Here is a 21,126-nt window from a genome sequence, read left to right on the forward strand (position 1 = left end):
CCGGCGTCTGGTTCCACTTGGCGGAACTCTGCCCTCACTGGACCTGTGACCTTCTGACAGTATGGCCAGGTGGGGCTGGATCAGTGACCCTAATTTTTCATCACTTTGCTTTATCGTAGACCCCATGCTTTGAAAGATTTTTCAACCAAACTGCATTAATCCATAAAGCTGTTTTTGCATTTCTGATCAACACACACAAGTAAGAGGCAGTCTGTGACCACAGGGACTCCACACCATGCCAGACCAATGTTTAATTAGCCTGCAGGGTTGAGGTGGGAAGCTCTGTCCTGTGGAGAAGAGCAATGTTCCCTGGTCCTCTAGGGATCCATGTCCAGAGGACTCCTGGAAGGGGAGGATCGCTCAGTTGTCCTGCAGACCTGTGAACTGATGAGTCTCAGAGACTGGTCAGCATCTTTCCTGCAGCCTTGAGGGTGCCTGCTGGGGCTGAAAAGACCAGCTGTGGGACAGGGTGGAACCCTGCCTAGCTCCCTTCCCCTTGATGTGAACCCCAAGTTCTGAGAGCCCCAGGCTGCCCTTTCCTGTGTCCCATCACCATGGTTACTTCCTGGTGGGCTCAGTTGACCCCTGCTGCCTGTAGCCTTTCCAATCAGTTTAATCATGCTCCCTGAATGCCCTGTTCCACAAGGCTGTCCTCCAGCAGCTTCAGCGTGAGCGTTGAAACACCAGATCCGCTCATGTTGCTGTCCCGCTCATGCACCTTCCATGGCTCCCTACTGCTCTGAGACCAACGTTCTCGGCACAACCTGCCTGCCCGCCTCTCTGGCCGCCTCCCTCACTGGCTGGCCCAGCCCAGGTCCTGCAGGGGTGGAGCCAGCCAGATCCTGGCAGAAAAAGATTGGAAGCAGAGAGACCGTCGGCGGGGGGACCATCGCTCAACTCAAACGACCAAGGCTTGGCTCTGAGTTGGGAGAACGTTCTGGAAGGCAGCAGGCGGCATTCCCTGACCCCGGATGCACTGGCAAGGGGCCACCGGGAGAGGGCGCGTGGAGGCGAGACAACCGCAGGGGCGGAGCCAGTTGCTTAGCAACTGGCCTCCGCAGAAGCGCGCGGGTCCGTGGCTGCTACTCCGCAAGCACAGCTGGAGGAATAGGCGTGCAGCGCTCCCAGGAGACCTGGGATCTCCCTGGGAAATCAAAATGATGAGCCTCTACCCCGGACTGTATGATCACCAACCTCTCAGCAATCGCCTTCGCTCTGCCCTGCTCTTGAAATAGATGCTCTACTATCTTTGTGTTCAGACACCAGCCCCAATCCCAGTGTCCCATGACGTATCCCCCCACCCTTTCTCTCCTTTCTGCACTTTGGCTCACGCTAAGCCTTCTTCCTAGACTTTCCAGCTTCACCTAACTCATCTTTTACTTATCCCTTTCCGACTTGGTCCGGGTGACCCCTCCTCCAGGGCTCCTCAGCCTGGGTTAGGAAGATCTATGGGGCCTGTCCAGGCCCTCTGCTGCCCTCCATCACACTGAGCCCACCGAGTAGATGTCCGTCCCACAAGCCCGTGAGCTTCCTGGCGGGCAATGACAAGGTCTCATTTGTCTCTGTGTCCCCACTCCCAGGTGGGCTCAGCATTGGTTAGGACTACAGTTATCCAGCACCAGCTGCAGAATGTCAGGGTCATTTTGTGCATTACTGGGCGGAGGGTTGAGCTACCCTGCCTCTGGCCACTCACTCGGCGTTTCTGCCTTACACTTGTGTTCTATCTGCTCGGGCGTCACACGGCGGCAGAGGAGCAGGGAGTCAGCCTTTACCGAAACTCTACTGTGTGCCAAGCCCTGCACCCCTCCCTCATTTAATACTCACAGCAACCCAGGGAAGAGGTATGTTATCATCCCTGTTTTATGAAGGAAAGTGAGGCATAGAGAGGGATAGTGATTCGCCTAAAGTCACACGTCTTCTAAGTGGCCGAGGTGGGCGTACAGAGGACGACATAACATCCCTGGGCACCGGTTACAGAGTTGTTAATATCCATTTTGCCCTGACTTACCGTCTTGAGATGTTTTTGAACACAGACTACTGAGCGCACCCTCGTTTCTGGCAGATTCTAGCACAGCACAGAGAGTGGCCTGAGGACTTTGCCTCCTAAAACCACGGCTTCATCTACTCACTGACCCCGGCATCCAAAATCTCCTGAGAGAATGCTAAAAGAGGCATTGTTGTGACCAGTGTGGAAAGGGCCCTTGGGGTCTTTGGGCCAGAAGACAGTCAACACCTCCTGTTGCTCGAGCCCCTGCTGCGGCCTGGGCTTCACCTCAAGCCCCATGGTGTGAGCTGGGACTGACAGAATGCTTGTTCTTGTGGCCAGAGTGGAGGACAGAGGTGTGTCTTCTAAGGCTGCACCTGTAGGTTTTGGCCCCCCAAACCCTACTGGAGAGAAGCCCTCCCACCTTGACCTTCCCAGTTTTCCTGGAGAGTGGGGTAGGGATCCTCTGCAGACTAAACATGCCCTTCTGGGTCTAGGGCAGGAGACGAGGTTCTCTCCCTCGTCTCCTGCCGCCCTGGGGATTATCACAGCTCCTTCCACTCCTGGACGCCGTGGTCTTGGTGGGCTTGGACCTAGGCCCCTCTTACTAGAGAGCTTCTCAGAGGCCCTAGAATGAGCCGTGGGTTCTTCTCCTTGGCCAAGGCCTAAGGTCTTAGGGCCCCACTCTTCCTCCTTACCTCTTCCTAGCTGTGTGCGCTTGGGCACATCACATAACCTCTCTGAGCCTCCCTTTGCCCTCTTAGCACTGGCTCAGGGGTGTGCTGAGGTTGCAGGGAGCTCTCATGAGAAATACGCCTTCAATGCCACCTCTCAGTGCACAGTATATGGTAACTCGTGTGGTCAGATGATTGAAGGCAGCATCCTCTTTGAGTCTGTGTCGGGAGGCTAAGAATCACAAAGGCTGACAGCTGTGGCTCTCTATTTCCTGATGCTCCCCATGTGCTAGGCACTGTGTGAGTGCTTCCACCAATTCTCTCTGTGAATTCTCACAGCGACTCCTCCAGGCAGGCACCATAATTCCTCCATCTTACAGATGGCAAAACTGAGGCCCACAGAAGTTAAGTTCCTGCTCTTGGTCATACAGTCTATAAGTGGCAGAGCCAGGATTAAATCTGAGTTCCACCTGAGTCCAGAGCTAAGTTCCCAACCATACTGGCCTCTCCTGCTTCTCAGCAAGGGAGAGTTGGGAGTCTTGGGGAACTCATGGGTCCCCCGAGACTTGCTGCCCAACTGTAGTCCACCCAGCCTAGCTGCTTTCAAGGCATGTGGACAGGCTGAACACAAAGAACAACCTAGCTCAGATCTTACGCAAGGAATAAAATTAATTAAAACCTTTTATTTTCATTTTGAAAATGAACAAAGAAGCGTGAAGTTGATTTTTAAAAAGTGGGTACTTGAGGTATATTAAAATTTAAATATATACCCTTCCACAAGGTAGATAGGAAAATTATCAATAATGGTGCTTTTTTTTTTTTTTTGTGGTACGCAGGCCTCTCACTGCCGTGGCCTCTCCCGTTGCAGAGCACAGGCTCCGGACACGCAGGCTCAGCGGCCATGGCTCACGGGCCCAGCCGCTCCGCGGCATGTGGGATCTTCCCGGACCGGGGCACAAACCCGTGTCCCCTGCATCGGCAGGCTGGCTCTCAACCACTGCACCACCAGGGAAGCCCAATAATGGTGCTTTTAATTCAAATGTAACTTAGGAAACAGTTTTGCTTTTCATCGGGATGATTTCTCTTCATGCTCATTTCTTTATTTTTCTCCAAACTTTTTGTTCGTTTTTGTTTTAAAATAATTAATTAATTGTGAATATAAGAAAACGGTAAAAGTATAAGCCAGAAGCAGATTAGTTTTTCACCACCTCTGTTACCCATTCTCGTTTCTTTCCTCAGAGACATCTCCTCTTTTTTCTGTCTCCTTGCAGAGATGATTTGTACCAGCTTTTTTGATTGTTTGTTTAACTGAAGTTTGATTTTGAGATAAGTATAGATTCACATGCAGTTCTGAGGAACAGCACAGAGAAATCTCACATGCCCTTTACCCAGTTTCCCTCAGTCATGCAATATCATAACCAGAATATTGATATTGATACAGCGCACTCAGGTTTTTCAGATTCAGTGTTACATTTTCCATCTGAGTTAATTTTTGTCCGAGCTGTGAGGCTGAGTTTCATTTGTTTTCCTGTGGATGTCCAGTTGCTCCAGCACCGTGTGTGGAAAAGGCTGTCTTTCCTCCATCGCATTGTTTTGGCACCTTTGTCAGAGATCAATTGAGCATATTTGTGTGGACCTATTTCCTAGTTCTCTGATCTGTTCCATTGATGTGTTTTTTTTAAAACACACAAATGGTAGCGTATGACCCACACTGCTCTGCACATTTCTCTTTTCATTAACACCAGATCAGATGTTCTGAGCTTTTCTTGAGCCATGGACCCCTTTGTCAGTCTGGAAAAGCCTGTGACCCCTTCTCAGAGCAGTGCTTTAAATGGATAAAATAAAACACATAAGGTTACAGAGGAAACCAATTATGTTTAATATACTTGTCAAAATAGAGAAATACATTTGTGGTTTAGTAATACATGTACTTCTTTACTAACACATTAAATAACAAAATCTATTGGTGGGTCTAATACTATTAGCCTTTTTTTTTTTTTTTTTTTTTTTTTTTTTGTGGTATGCGGGCCTCTCACTGTTGTGGCCTCTCCCATTGTGGAACACAGGCTCCGGATGTGCAGGCTCAGCGGCCATGGCTCACGGGCCCAGCCACTCTGCGGCATGTGGGATCTTCCCGGACCGGGGCACGAACCCGTGTCCCCTGCATCGGCAGGCAGACTCTCAACCACTGCGCCACCAGGGAAGCCCTATTAGCCATTTTTAAGTAGTGATATAATTGATATTTTGAGTTATTTGCAACCACTGTAAAGTGATATGAGGAAATCTGTGATTTCTATTGGTGACCAAGTCACTGCTAATTTTACTGGGATTGGTGGCCTGAACTCATAATTGACAGAAACACTGAATTATAGTTAGAGGTTAGTGAAAATCAAGATGTAATTCTCCCCCAGCCAAGTTCACAGAGCCCTGAATTGTCTTCCGGATCCTGGTTATGAAGTTCCGCACCCGAGTTTGGAGATCCTCCTGGCCTCGTTCCTGTTAGCAGCTGAGTAGTCCTTCACTGCGTGGAGGCACCTTAATTTATGTAAACAGTGCCCCGCTACGAAACTTTTAGGTTGTTTCCAATATTTTGCTCTTACTGCTAACTTAAAATTTTAAAGGTTTCTCCGGCTAAGATTTTCTTCTCAAGCAGGGGCACCAAACTGACCCCTCCACCTTCAGAGAAACCCTTGGCTGGGCACACACACACAGCCGATCTGCAGAGGGCATCTGGGTGAGCAGGCTCAAGCCCACCTCTCACTCCTTCTGGGGCCGTCCAACCTCCAACCATAGAGTCCTTCACCCCTGCCCTCAAGCCCCGGCTGGGGGTTCCACGCCAGCCCCGGTGAGCAAGCGGGTAAGCGGGCCAGCAAGGGTTCCCCAAGCCATGCGGCATCCTGTGACCAGATGTACGGCTCCTCTGCGCCTTTGTGCTACGTTTAATTAACAGCAGATCGCGAGATGCTAACATTCTATCATGTCAGCTCTTGCATTCGAGCTAACACAGGCATTGGTCTGTCAGTAATTAGCTGCTGGGTGGTGTCTTCATCTTTCTTCTTCTTTTAATTGGAATCAGGACTTTCTTTTTTTTCTTTCTTTCTTTCTTTCTTTCTTCCTTCGTTCCTTCCTTCTTTCCTTCCTCCCTCCCTCCCTCCCTTCCTTCCTTTCTTCCTGGGAGCAGATGCTGTCCATGGAACACTCTGTGTGGACTTGGCTGCGTTTCCACATTCACGGACAATTAATTTCCAGCTATACTCCAGGTACCAGCAAACACTGAGTTGCCTCCCAGTATTGTCAGCCATTTGCTGGAAGAGTTGCTCCCCCCAGCCCCAACTTGGGGAAACAAGAGATAATAACACCTTGTTCCGAAATGTGTGAAACACGCCTGGTTTGGAGACCCTGGCCATTTCACTGTCAGTCTTTGTCAGTGTTTTTTTTGTTTTTTGTTCTTTTTGCCGTACGCAGGCCTCTCACTGTTGTGACCTCTCCCGTTGCAGAGCACAGGCTCCGGACACGCAGGGTCAGCGGCCATGGCTCATGGGCCCAGCCACTCCACGGTGTGTGGGATCTTCACGGACCGGGGCACGAACCTGTGTCCCCTGCAACGGCAGGCGGACTCTCAACCACTGCACCACCAGGGAAGCCCTGTCAGTGTTTTTGAACATCTGGATTTTGCCTTTTTTTTTCCAATTTGGAATGAATTTTTTGCTAACACAGTATACCAACCTAGTCATAGGGTGATGTCAGCCACCATCTTTAACATCAGCAGTGGCCCATATTCTGTCCGCAGTGCCAGTATGCATCTATTGGGTGCCTGCAATGGGCCAGGCCTTGTGCTGGGCTCCTAGGATAAGGTGGCTCTTTCCCTCCCACACCCTGGCCTGGGCACTCCCCAACATGAAACCCTCCTCTCGCTCTCCACTGCTGCAAGGCCCAGTTCTTCAGGCTGGCCTACAGGCCTTTCACAACCCACAGTGCAGCTTATCATTTCAGTCTTCTATGCCTCTTTGCCCCCATTGCATGAGGATTTCCCCAAATGCCTTGCTCACACAGCAGCCTCTGCCTGGGCCACCCTTCCCCTGGGCCTCATCAGCATCTCCATGGAGCCTGCTCTGAGCCTCCCAAGGAAGTCCGGTCTTGCTCTCCTTTGATGCCAGGTGAGTCCTGTACCTCTCCCTCCAAGACATTACTGCACTCACTTGCCTCTCCTGTGGGTTCGTCACAGGGAAGGATGACATCTGACTCACCCATCCAGGTCACCAGTGATAGCCTCATGGCCACATCCAGGGGTCAGTTCTCTGTCCTCTGCTCCCTCGACCTCCTGGTGCATTTTACACACATTTCTCTAGATCCTGGGAGGCTATTCTCTCCTGATTCCTGCCTCACTGCTGCTCCTTCCTGCATTGCTGCTCTGCCCCCTCCTCTGCCTGCTTTCTGGATGCTGGCGTTCCTCAGGCAGGCCCTGGACCCTCCTTTTCTCTTGACAAGTCCTTACACTCAGTCTAGTGCCCTGGAAGAGCTGGCCCGGGCTCCACACTTGTGTCAGCTTTGTCTACACACCTCTCTCCCTGCATGTCTAAAAGGTGTCCTGGCAGGAAACAGAAGTCAACTTGGAAGGTTCAAGATTAGACTAGAAAATAGTGTTCCCAGAGTGAGCTGGAGCCTGTGGAGGCGGGTCTGCCTGCGGGGGCATCAGTCATGGAGGGATATAACTTTGGCCCCCCAAAATAGCTTAGACCGTAGAGGGAACTGGGTAGAAACAGCCCTACCTCACTCTCCTCCCACCCTCTGATCTCCTGCCGGTGCTTTCCATTGGCCAAACCCAACTGGAAGCCACAGGGCAAAGGAGCTGTGGGCGGCGGTGGCACTGGGGGTGAGGGTGGGATGCAGTTCACAGTGCTCTGACTTAGACCCTTGGGCACAGAATAGGGCAAAAGGGCAGAGCAGAGTTGGGGGGAGGCAAACAGAGAGTCACAGCCACAGTCCATCCCATGCCACTCAGCATCTTGCCCTTCTCTCAGAGCAAGAAACGCTCATCTTCAAAATCAGAGGAGGGGGCTTCCCTGGTGGCGCAGTGTTTGAGAGTCTGCCTGCCGATGCAGGGGACACGGGTTCGTGTCCCGGTCTGGGAAGATCCCACATATCGCGGAGCGGCTGGGCCCGTGAGCCATGGCCGCTGAGCCTGCGCGTCCGGATCCTGTGCTCCGCAATGGGAGAGGCCACAGTAGTGAGAGGCCCGCGTATCGCAAAAAAAAAAAAAAAAAAAAAAAAATCAAAGGAGGGACACAAGCCATCAGCCTCTGTATCGTCCTGGTGTGATGTCACTTCAGTCACACTCCAGCCTGGAACCTAAACCAGAGCATCAGCTAGATGGCAGGAAAGGGGAAAGAAACTGACTAGTCAGCAAAAGACGCAGCCTGTGGCGGCGCTCGCCATGTCTGTAGCTGGCTGAGAGGCGGAGGCGAATCATCGTTAGTGCTTCTTTCTAGCGCCCGTTCTATGCTCCCCTCATGCTCTGCCAGCCGCTCAGCTTGGGGGAGCTCTGTGCCCGGGAGGGTGACCCAGCTCTTCCTCCTCGTGGCCCGAGTCCTCGGTCAGCCCATCCCTGTCATTGGCTGCAGCTCTCCGGCTACTGATTTAGAGGATATGGAAGCGTCTGTCCCCGACCTCAGGGGCTCTGCAGGTTCCAGGCCCAGTTTTCTTTTCCCTGTGTGCAGCAGAGCCCCGTGGCCCCTTGGTAGTTGCGGTCACCCACTCCGGACAGCACGGCAACTCTTTGCCTGTCAGTTCAATAGCACACGGAGCCCAAAGTGGCCAAGAGGAAGCCCAGCTTCTAATTTAGCAGAACCGTGGCAGTGCTTCCTGGTGGAAGCCTTGAGAACTGGCACCCCCCAGCCTGCTGAGCCCAAGGCCGCTGTCGTAGTTTGGATTCCTCAAAGCAGACCCCAAGGTGAGGTTAGTGTAGAAGTGATTTATGAAGGAGGTGCTTTTGGGAGAGACCAGTTAGGGAGAGGGGAGAGCAGGACAGGGAAGGGGGAGAAGCCAGGAAGGATGCCATTTCAGGCAAGCTCTCAGCCTCAGCCCGGGAGATGAGCCAGAGAACTGGGCTGTCACACTCCTTCACCCTCAGTCACTGGTTAAGGACCGCCCCGGGGGTGATGTAAATGCCCAGGCACCTCCAGCTGTCTGAGCCTGTGGGCCAAGCAGGCTCTGGAAGCCCAAGGGATGTTCTCTGAAAAGGTCTCAGATGTGCCTGTTGGAAACAAAAACACACCAAACCCAGGAAGGACCCAAACATGGACAACAGGAATCTGAGGGAATTTGGGCAGAGCTCCAACATGATCTGTTATGTTGCAGAGACGGGAAGCCAAAACTTCATAAGTGGGTTATGAAGGGATAACCGCGAGTGGGCTGTGGTAATGGTTGCACTACTATGAATAAACCCAAACCCATGGAATTGTACACTTTAAATAAGTGAATAATACGGCATGTGCATTATAAACAATAAAGTTGTTATTGTTTTTAAAAGTGAGTGGGGACGCTCCTGGTGGGAGACAGCACTGTATATCGGTCACTGATTAAGGCACATGCCCCATCCTAAGCGGTGGATCCCCTACGGCATCACAGGGTGCTGACTCCCAGCTGGTGCTGTAACTGAGCCCTCAGCAGCCATTCCTCCATCCCCTCAGGCTAGCTGCTGGGTGCAAGCCCCCCGCCACACTTTTCTCCCTATTAATTGCACTTCTGGGTTGAAGGCAACAGTGCAGCACGCCACGGTGATGGAGAAAGCATTCTGTATGACCACAGATGGTGGTGCTGGCAGAAGTATCCAGCAGAGAAAGCAAATCTATACCCAGATTCCATGAGGATGAATTGATGCAGTCCTCATGGTGGAAGACATCCAAGGTAATCAACTTGCCATCATCGTGGTTTGCTGGGCAGTGGTACCATTTGGGCACCATTGGCCGGCACCTGGCCTGTTACTGGCGGACTCGGCACTCAGCAACGGCAGCGGCCAGATCAGCTTTGGTAAGGGGGAGTTCATGTTGTTGAGCCTGTGAAAAGCCTTCCTCCCTGCTGTTATGGAGTGAGTGTGTCTTCCCCAAATCCGTATGTTGAAGCCCTAATTCCCAGTGTGGCTGTATTTGGAGATGGGACTTCTAAGGAGGTAATTAAGGTTAAATGAGGTCATAAGTCTGGGGCCCTGATCCCATAAGAACAGTCTTTATAAGAAGAGATGCCAGCGAGCTCCCTCTCTCCTTCTCTCCATGCATGCAGAGAAGAGGTCAGGTGAACACACAGCGAGATGGCGCTGCCTACAGGCCAAGGGAAGAGCCCTCAGAATGGCGCCTACCTCGACGGCATCTTGGTCTCGGACTTCCCACCCTCCAGAGCTGTGTGTCGTAGACCCCGTCTGTCATGGCAACCCAAGCGGACTAATACACCTGCTGTCACACTCACTTTGTTCATGAGCCCATTGAGCTGGGGAGAGAGATTAACTGACATCTGCAAGATGGGCCCTCTTGTCCCTCTAGCTACTGAGAGCCTCACCTGCAGTCGTTACTGGTGCACATTTCCTGGGAGTGAATATCTTCACACACTGCCTGTTTTGAGAGGTCCAGCCACATACCCACCAGTTTTCCCATCTTGTTCTTTCCAAAACCCTGAGCAGCCAGATATCCCACACACCTCTGCCCATGAATCAGTGTAGACCCATACCTCAGGCCGTCCCTCCTTCCTCCGACGTGGGCATCAGGTACAGGTTAAGCCCTGCGCATAGGAGGATCTCCTTTCACCATTGCAGGGAAGGCCCTGAATGGGGTTGTAATGCAGCCTCCATCCACTCTGGCTGGTGGTGACACACATGCACCCCCATTTGTACATCAGGCTCCTAGTGGCTTCTCCTCTGCTAACGGGTCACAGGGAATTCCCCAGAGGAGATGGCAGAGTCCAGCAGCAGGTTCCATGGGCGTGGAAGCCCCGTGTCCGCATGATTCCCTTATGCCTTTGGACCTGCTGCAGCCCCGTGTTGTGCACACGTTTGCTTCTCACACTCAGCCTTATGGTTTGGAGGAGCGGATAAAATCCAGTGTGTCTGTTTTCCATGACTGCATCACAAATCACTACAAACTTAGTGGCTTGAAACAACACCTATTGATTGTCTCGTAGTTCCCGTAAGTCAGAAGCTGGGTAACTGCATAACTGGGTTCTCTGCTCAGTCTCGTCAGGCTGAAATCAAGGTGTCGGCCGGGGTGGCGACGTCATCTGAGGCTCAGGGTCCTCTTCCAAGCTCATCCAGGCAGAATTCGCTTCCTTGCAGGTGTGGGACTGGGGTCTTCTTGCAGGCTGTTGGTGGTGAATCACTCTCAGTTCCTAAAGGCCACCTTCAGCCCCAGGCATGTGGGCCTCTCACAACATGGCAGCCTACTTCTTCCAAGCCAGCGGGAGAACCTCTCTCCAGTCTGCTGTGATAGGGTCTTATATAACGTAGTCACAGGAGTGAATATCCCATCATATTTAGACTCATGGGGAGGGGTTTCTACAGGACATGTACACCAGGGGGCGGACTCCTGGGCTCGTTTTAGAATTCTGCCTACACACCTATCATACGGGGTCCCCATAGGAAACAGCATGCTCAAATTAAGATAATTTAAGGGGGCCCAATAAAGGAATGAATAAAAAAGCTTGGTGAGGAGTAAGAAACCACAAGCGTACTGCAGTACCTAGAGAGGCCGGTTAGCATCCCTGGGGTGGCTGAGGGGCGAGGGGACAGAGCAGCTAGTGGGACATGGAAGGAGTCATGTAGAGAAGTCTGCTATGACAGAGCAAGGACCTCTCCCAGGGACACTCCACTCTGACCCCTCTCCCCTCCCCCCTCCAATCTCCTGCTGGGACTCCTCAATGCTGAGCTCAGCCAGAAGCCAGAGGACAGAGGAGCCCCTTGATACAGTCCACACAGGTCAGGCTCCGGGGCACAGAGCAGGGGAGAAGACAGGGGCAGCGGAGGGTAGGCAGCAGGAGGACATCCAGCCAACAGCTCGTCACCCAGCCCTTCAGTGTCCCGTGGCCACGGGGTCCAGTCTCTCCCAGAGCCTGAAGGGCTGTCAGTGGAGGAGAGCAAGCTGGGCTCCCAAACCTCAGCGGTCTGTGCTGCGATTCTGTGGGGGCCATGCCAGGGACACCACCCAACGCCATTCGGCCCCCGTCACCCCAAGTCCCGTTGGATCTCTTGGGTCATAAGGCCCGTGTGGCAGGACAGCTTGCACTATAGTCTGGACCAAATGCAGAGCCCGCTCTTACTTTGGACCCATTCAAAACTGGCAGGCGTACCAGTTCCCCAGTCAATAGGTCAGAGCTGCACCCCCAGGTGTGGTGTATGCAACCTCCAAATCCCAGAGGCCCCTTTAGCACCATGCCTCTTATTTGGTGGTAGTTGGTCCCACACGGAGCCACATACCTTTCATTGTAGAGGAGATATCCCAAGTTCTATCTCCTCCCATCCTCTGGTCTCCTACTGGAAGCCAGAGAGCAAAGGAGCCCAGGAGATGCTGTCCACAGGGGTCGGCCCTTCTGGACACAGAGTGGAGAAGGGATCTGTGTGTGAGATGCAAAGGGAGAGTAACCGGCTCCACATCTCAAACTGGACATGGCAAAACAGAGCTCTCAGCTTTACCAGCCACCACTGACCCCTGTCCCCAGCCTTACCTCCTGCCTGGTGGATGGCAGTGGCCTTCCAACTGGACGCCCTGCCTCCCCTCCCCACTCCACTCTCCGTAAGCAACTGAGTGATCCTGATAAAATATGAATCGAATCAGGTCACTCCCGGCCCCAGACCCTGCAGTGGCTCCCCTTGCTCTTCCAGTAAAACCCCAACTCCTTGGCCTGGTTTCTGAGGTTCTGAATCAAACGGTCACCACCCAGGCTGGTACATGAGATAAATTCATCATTGGTCCACGCACTGCCTACTTCCATCTGCTTGTTTGTTTTTAATCATGTGATTAGCACCCATCACTCCATTTCTCCAGACAAAAGCCAGGCCCTTGACAGTATCCATCCAGCCATCTGGTCCCCAATTCTACCCTCACCTCCCCCACTCACTGTAGCCAGCACCCTGAATCCTGGTGTCTCATTCACTAGCTTTCCTTTTTTTAATTTCATCACATCCATATGTTTTCCTAAATGTTTTTTTAAAGTTATTTTAGGCTGTAGTCTTTGGGGCGAACTTTTTTCACCGAATATTACAATATATCGTTCACACTTATCCACACCATTGTGGGCTGATGTGGCCCTTTTGTTTTACCTGCTATGTGATGTTCTTGTGTGGTGTCCCAGGTTTCTCACATTGTCCCTCTTGCTGGCATTCGGTGTGCAGGTTTGGCTGTGGGGGGCGGTGCTGCTATGAACCTCACTGCCCAGGGCCCTGCTGGCCCACCTTCTAGCACTCTTCCCCTCACTCACCTCATGCCAGCCACTCTGGCCCCTTAGTACATACTCCCAGCTCATCCCTGCCCCAGGGCCTTTGCACCTGCTGTTTCCTCTCCTCAGAATGCTTTTGCTGGTCTGGCTCTTCTTCATCGTTCTTTTGGTGCAATGTCACTGTCTCACATATCTGCCCTAGCCCACCTGGGTCTGCAGCTCTCCCCTCCCAGGATCTATCCCCATGAGACCAAAGTCTTCTTAGGTGGCTCAGGGAGGGGCTGCTGTGGGTGTGGCTGGAGCATGGAGTCAGTGGTGCCCTGAAAGAGGCCTAGTGCAGCCAGGGTGCTCCGCCAGGCCTCTGGGGAGGGTCAGCTACAGTACATGATGAAATATGAGGTATTCCCTCAAATCTATCCCTCCGAAAAGAGAGGTTGCCTCATATTTGAATCTTTACATAGTGTCACATTTTACGGGGCACTTGTCCAATTACTTTATTTTGAAAAACCAAGTTCTGGTTGGAGAATGCTTGTGAGACTAAAACAAATCTCTGTTGTTTTGGACACTTCTGAGGGTTACCTGTAAATTTGATAGAAAAGAGATAGAGAGAGTCTTTTCACTGACAGGGTCAGCATTCAGAGGGGTGGCCCTGATGATTGTGAGGGCTGCCTGAGGCCACACGGCCAAGCTGTCTCCTTGGAAGTGTGGGGGTCTGCAGAGCTCCGTGGGCCCATCCCCCTTGTTCTTCAGAAGGAGAAACTGAGGCCTGAGGAGGTGAATGACTTCCCAAGGTGCAGAGTCAGGCCTAGAGTGCAGCGCCCCTGCTTCCTAGAGCCTCAGGCTTTTCCAGGACATCATGCGTGGAGTACAATGTGCCAGGTACAAGGGGCACAAAACCTTTCGGCTAACCAGCTGTGTGACCTTGGGTAAGGCACCTCCCCTCTCTGAACCTCGGTTTCCTTCCCTGCTGAGTGGAGATGATAGCAGTGTTGTGAGGCTCCGGCTGCTGCAGAGTGGGGTTGGGGGGCATTCCTTGGAGTGTGGGAGCCATGGATGTGAAGGAGATGCTGGTGGGGGGTGGAATCAGGAAGCTGCGGAGATGAAACTGTGGCCTCTCTCTCCAGTGGTCCAAGGGGCTGTAGGTGCTTGAGGGCGTCCACAGCTCTCGGAAGAGTAGGGACAGGAAGAGCAGGGCTAGGTGGCTGGGCTGTCTGTACTCATAGCCCTCTGCCCAGCAGGTCCAATGAGCCTCACCACGGGAACATGTGTTTGCTACCGCAGGCCTTGAATGTCTTATAAAACTCACAATTTGTTCAAAAGAATAAACAGCATGAAAGGGGATGCAGAGCCTTCATCCAGGGCTGGTGGGAGGGTGGGGAGCTGCTCAGAGGCTGTTTTCCATTTAAACCAGATTTGGAGGCGTCGGTTCTCAGCTCTAGATCTGGGAAGCTCTGCCTGGTGCAGACTGTGTGCACGGCTCTGGCCTTAATGAAGGACACAGGGCCTTACTTTCTCCACTTGTGAAACAGGGATAGCAATAGGATTATTCTATACAGTATAGGATTAATAGATACAAAGTGCTTCGAACGGTGCCCGGGAATGATGAGCCATTAAGCTTATGGGAGGAAGACATATGCATTCTGTGACACCCAGAGGGGTCAGTGCTGTGACAGAGGAAGCCTGGGACCTCAGGAACCCAGGGAGGCCTCTGAAGAGGCAGAGAGGGTTTCCTGGAAGAGGAGACACCAGTTTTCCAGATATAAATCGGGGACAGGGTGGGCAGATATGGGTCCTGGCAGAAAAGTAGCACATGTAAAGGTTCTGAGGTAGGAAAAAGGTTTTCATATTTGAGAAACTGAAAGAAATTCCCTGGGGCCAGGTCACATGAATCACAGGCGGCCTTTAGAGGATGTGCCAGACCAGCCTGGAGCATCAGAGAAGGCTTCCCAAAGGAAGTGACACTCAGGCTTGGCGCTGAAGAATAAGAAGGTATTAGTATTGTAAGGAAGGGAAGGAAGGGTGTTCCAGGCAGAGGGAACAGCATATGCAAAGGCCTGGAGACCTGAGAGGACAGACATAGTGGGTGGACCTGGGTCAGCTGGTTGAGCTGAATGGGCCAAGAGTGGACTAAAGAGTGTCAAATGGATCTCAGAACAATAGGGCTTTGGAGTGATTGTGAAGCAGGAAGGGAGAGATAATGAGTGTAACTGCTCTTTTGAAAACTGGGCTCTGAAGAAGTAGGAAGTAGCTGGTGAGGGAAGGGGGTCTGTGAGTGTGTGTGTTAAGATTAGCTGAGAACTTCTTTAAGTGCTGACGAGGAAAGAGCAAAGAGGCTACAGATGGAGGAGGCAGAGGATGGGGGTAGTTTGTGGGGTTTGGGGCCAGCTGTCACAAGAGGGCCCTCTGATGGTCAAAAAGGCCATCAGCACTCCCGCCTCTGGCGGAGCAGGAGGGGGGCCTGTGGCTGGGGGTCTGGGAGGGAGGAGGGAAGGGACGTTTGCCTGTCCAGGAGAGTCTGCCGCTAGAACCTGGACAGGACGTGGCCCGTGGGGTCCTCAGTGTGAGCATTGCATGGGTGGAGGGGCATGGAGCCGGGAGGGGGCCCCAGGGGCAAGGCTGGGGCGGCACTGAGGCTGGACGTGAATTCCAGCTTGCCCCCAGCCTGCCCAGCAACCGTCCTGGCAGTGCTGAGGGGCTGGGGCTGGAGGAGCAGCCAGGGCTCAGGCTGTGGGGAGGGAGGACAGTGGAGACAGTGAAGGGGGAGGGGAGTGGCTGACCCGAAGACCCCGGGCCCTGGGCTGGGGGTGAGAGTGGGGAGGGCGCGTTCTCCTGGTTCTGGAAGCCCCCCTCTCCAGAGCCAGCCAGTACATGATGGTGCACCCTCCCCAGCACCCCCGTGTCCACTCCCGTATCACACCTGCCTGGCATCTCTAGGCCCGCTTGCTCCCCTGTAAGGTGAGTCGGGGGAGGTTAGTAGTCTCCGGGGTGCCTTCTGCTCTAATCTCCCCTGACAATTTGGTTGGCTGCGTTCAGGAGCTTGTCCAAGGTTGCACAGTGAATGCAAGAGGCATCCAGGCCTCTGACCCCTTCCTCCACCTGGGATAACCCCCTGCAGCTGGTGGGGACCCCCCGGTCTCCTCCCATCAGCAATTCAGGCAGCTGGACTGCCAAGTGCATTTGGGGAAAGCTGAAGGAACGGCCACGAGGGGGCGCCAGGACCCAAGCCAACCGGCTGTTCCAACAGAGAGGGCTCCACAGTCTCTACTTAACTATATTTCGAAGCGGCTATTAGCTGCAATGAGAATTTGAAAGTTTGTCATGGGGTCGGGCTTCTCCCGTCCTGGGGAGGAGGCAGGAGGCCCAGCTCGGTTCCCAGCTCTGCCAGAGACCTGGGGTAAAGTCCCCGCAAGCACTGTCAGGCCTGTTTCCTGTTGGTCAATGGTGGTGTCTGCTTCGCTTGGGTGGGTGTGGGAAGTGCAGGGAGGTGGGCCCAGCAGCGCCTGTGCCTCCCTAGCCCCCCACCCTGCAGTGATCTGTGCCTGGACCCACCTACCCACTGCCCACCGCGGCCTCCGCTAGCGTTCTCGGCCAGGAGGCTGCCTCCCGGCTCTGAAGGGCTTTGAAGTTTGCCGAGGATGTTTCCACACTGGCCCAATCCCCACACCCCTCTGGGAAGTCGGGGCCCTGACTCTGCTGATGTGGAAACTGAGGCACAAGGAACTGAATGCTTTCGAGGCCACCTGCCCCCAAATGCCCCCACCAGGGGAGGCTGTGCCAGGGCCTTGGGCTCTGTTTTCACCCTGCTCTGTGAGTAGCCAGCAGGCACAAATCCCTGGGACCAGGGTTGGAGGCTGCGAGTAGACTCCTCAGCCCAGTAGAAGGCTGCCACGGCTGGAGGAAGGGCGCCGAGCCCTGGGGCACGGGCTGCAAAGCTCAGAGGGCCTGAGAGGGAGCCGGGAATCTGCATTTGTACCAGTGGCCCCCAGTGGCTCTGAACCAGGGGACCCGCAGACAACCCTATGAGACACCACTTTGCAGGCGAAGGCAGCTTGTCCGGGGCGCCAGGCTGGATGCACCTCCGAGCCCGGCACTCACGTGTTCATTCCTTTCCTCCCTCCGTCAACAGTAACCGGCTTCCAGTCCGGGCGGGGCTCCCTGTGCCCAGGGCGCTCACAGAGCCACCACACCCGGTCCAGCCCTGGCAACCCCAAACCCCACACCCTGTATTTGAGCTGCCCCCATTTGGAATGCAGGTTGAGAGGGGGCTGCATGGAGCTGAGGCTGCAAAAGTAGGCAGTGGGGTGGGGTAGAGGGGGTGGGCACCGGGGAGGGGTAGGCGGGAAACAGCTGATTTGTTTTAGAGCAAGAGGCTCTCGGTTGCTTTCTAAACTGCAGCTTCAAAGGCTGCTTGGAAGCGTGTACAGAATAAGGTGGAATATTATGGAAATTGTCTCCTCTGCTTTGTGGCCCGGGAATTCATGGTCACTGAGAAGAATTTCCCATGGTCCCATAGTTCCCCCTCTTTGAAAGTCAAGCTTTTGGATCAAATAAATACAAATTCTGGTCATACGTTTCTCCTGACCTCAACTGGCTTCACCAGCCATAACATACACGGATTGAACTTTTTTCAAATGGTCCTTCCGGCGTTGGAAGGTTGAGATTCAACAAGGTAACGTTCCCGTTTTCATCTTTCCTGTGACCATGGCTTACAGTCACTGGTACCCGAGAGCCACCTGGCAGTGGGGGACCCAGCTCCTGTCCTAACTGGGTCGCACTGGGGTCTTGGGCCCGCCCCTTACACTCAGTGGGCATCAGGATCTTCACCTACCAAGAGGATTAATTATACCTACTGCTCCTTCATTTAAATTTTTCTCAAAGTAATATAAACACATTGTTTTTTTTAAAAAAATCAAGTAGTGTACTATGGGCTGAGAAGAAAAATCAACAGTCCCCCAATTATCCCAGTCTCAAGAAGCCTCAATTCCAGTTCCACTTCCCAGGGGCAGCTACGGTCAAATCCTGAAGCTTTTTCCTCTGTATTCACGTTCACACTTCAATACAATACGTTAACTGCTATTTCTTGCCTCTTCACTTTGAGATATTTTCTGTTGGCTTCCTGGGGGACGGTGATGACCTGGTGTTCTTCTGTTGCTCCCACCACTTCCCTCTTCCCCAAACTCCCAGTAGTTATAGCACATAAATTTTCATTAAATAGATATTCTGGAGTTTTGTTATCGTGACTGTGTAAATATTTACTAATCCAAGTACTGTACTCTGATTAGTTTCTTTTTCTCATACTTCTACTGTTTTCTGAAATTAATAATCGCCTTGTTTTCTCGTTTGTCTAGTTTTCTATGTTCCTATTGCTCATCCCTCCCAAACCCTCTGATAGCCACGTATGTCACCTCTCCATAGCACTGTCCACACTGCCAAATGCACCAGAGGCTCCAGTTCAGCCCTCTGCTCCTCTAGCTCTGCTGCGCAGCTGTCCACTTAGCCTTGGCTTTGACCTCTCCTGCGCTGGCTTCCTTGTTTGCAAGATCCAATTCCTTCCTCGTTCTTGCTTTATTTCCTTAGTTTAAGTGGAACTTGTCCTCTGGTAGCTTTTTGAAAAGTGGTGCATAGAAAGTACTTCTTTCTGTAGTTCACGTCTGAAAATATCTTTATTCCATGCTCACCTTTGATTACTAGTTTAGCTGGGCATAGAATTTTAGGGTGAAAATTGTTTCCATTCAGAATTTTTAAGACTTGTCTCTACAGTTGTCTGTCTTCCAGTGTTACTCTGAGAAATTCGATGACGTTCTGACCCTGTATCTTTGTATGGGGTTTCCTTGCTCCTTTTAGCCTCCACTTCCTCCTCCTCTCTTTAGGACCCCTCCTTCATCCCTGGTCTTCAGACGTTTTCAAATGACGTGTCTCGGTGAGGCTCTTTTGTTCATCCATTGTCCTGGCCTCGCAAGTTGGAGGCTCATATCCTTCCATTATGAAAATTTTTCTTATACTGCTTCTTTCACAGCTTCCCTTCCTTCATTTTCTCTTTTCTCTCTGGAACTTTTATTAGTCAGATATTACTCCCAGGATTGATCTTCAAGCCTTCTTATTTATCTTTTCCTATTCTCTATTTCTATACTTTTTGCCTACTCTCTGAAGGATTTCCTTAATGTTACCTTTCAAACCTGTCCAGGGTTTCATTTCAGTTCTCCTTTGTTTGTTGTTTCAGTTTTGCTCTGCTGCCTCGAATTGTCTGTTTCCTCCGGGGTTTATTTTGTCCCTGTTTGTTCCTGGTGATTCTTACAGGCACTAAAAAAGAAAAAAGAAGCTGTGTACCTGATTTCAGGATGGCGGGGAGCACAATTGTTGACTGTGGGCTCCACTGGGGTGATCTGGTAGCAAGTCAGCTTTTCGAGGAGAGGGTTCTAGAGACCAATTACTCCGGAGAGGACTCTCCATCCTCCTGTCCTTCAGGATGCTTCTGGGTCAGGATCCACCCTGGTTCTTTGTCTCTGGAGAATGAACCTTCATCTCCTGGTCTCCTGGGAGTGGGAGGTGAGTGGTAGGGAGAGGACTAGTTGCCTGGCTTTAGGGTTGGGAAAGGGGGTACCAGGAAGTCTAACTCTCCCACACTGACTTTCCACCGCCCCCCTTCTCTTTAATCCACCCCTAGCCCCCACCTTCTTCAATATCTGGTGCCTCTGAGTCCTGAGCGTTTCTGGGGCTCCGTGGGAGACCCTGTTCATGTCCAGCAGTGCCCCCTCCTCAGACGTGGAGCTACTCCTACCCGGCTAGTGCAGTCTCCACTCCCCGTCTTCCACTGGCTCCGCTCCTGTTCCCACGGTCTTTCTTATTTCTGTCCTGTCACCTTAATGGGGTTTTAGGAGGAGATGAGATCAACGCTTATCAAGGCTTCCTCTCTTATTTCACTTAGACTTTCCCTGTGTCAGGCAATCTGGGGAAGCCAGAGAAACATCATCATCCTTGTAACAGCTAATATTTACTCAGTGCTTGCTCCTTCCAAGAACCTTCTTAATCCTGTTACAATGTATTATCTCATGGGATTCTTACTACCACCCTCCGAGGACACTTACAGATGTGCAACTGGGCTCGGAGATGTCGGTGACTTGCCCAAGGTCACCCAGCTAGACCATCCAAACTCGTCAGCGGGCGTCAGAGCCCTGGGTGGTCCTGGTGCACTGCCCTCTCCAGCCTCCCACCCTCCCCACCCCGCCCACTGCATCGGCCTGAACGACCTCAGTGCTCGGCTCACCCCACTGTCTCTCTCCCACTTCTACACCTTTGCACAGGCTGTTCCCCTGGAGAAAGAACAAAAGAAGTTGTGGGAAAACTTGCTTGTAAGAACAAAGACTACCCAGGCTCCCGGCACAGCTGTAAGAGCACCCAACTCACCTCCTATCAGCCCTTGTGTATGTAAGAGCATGTTTTTCCATGGTGCTTCTTTGAGGTTCCTTTAGAGATCAACCCTTGACCTTAATTCTTTTAGTTCATATAAAAGGTTTGCTGCAGGGACTTCCCTGGTGGTCCAGCGGTTAAGAATCTGCCTTCTAATGCAGGGGACGTGGGTTCGATCCCTTCTCGGGAAACTAAGATCCCACATGCCTCAGGACAACTAAGCCCACAGGCTGCAACTACTGAGCCCGCAACGAAGAGTCTGTGTGCTGCAGTGAAAGCCCAGTGCAGCCAAAAATAAAAAATAAAAATAAATAAATTAAATAAAATATAAAAATTTTTTTAAAAATAAAATAGTTGTTTAAAAATTAAAGAAAAAATAAAGGTTTGCTGCAGTATGTACCTGGGATGCACATGTTTCCCTGTTGTTCCTTTCTTCTGCTCAAGGAGAGTTTTTTTAATAATTAGTACCTGACCTGTTAGTTTTCTGCCTCTGAGGTGAGACAGTTGACCAGGCAAGGGACAGGGCTGCATACTGATGAGAAGTGCAGTGCCAGTGGGAAAAATAACAGATTAGTCATTTGGTGCTGCTGCCAAGACGTCACTTAATTAGACTGCATGGGTTCTGCCATCATTTCTCTAGGTTTA

This window comes from Delphinus delphis, chromosome 1, assembly GCF_949987515.2.
Source record: "Delphinus delphis chromosome 1, mDelDel1.2, whole genome shotgun sequence".
NCBI lineage: Eukaryota > Metazoa > Chordata > Mammalia > Artiodactyla > Delphinidae > Delphinus > Delphinus delphis.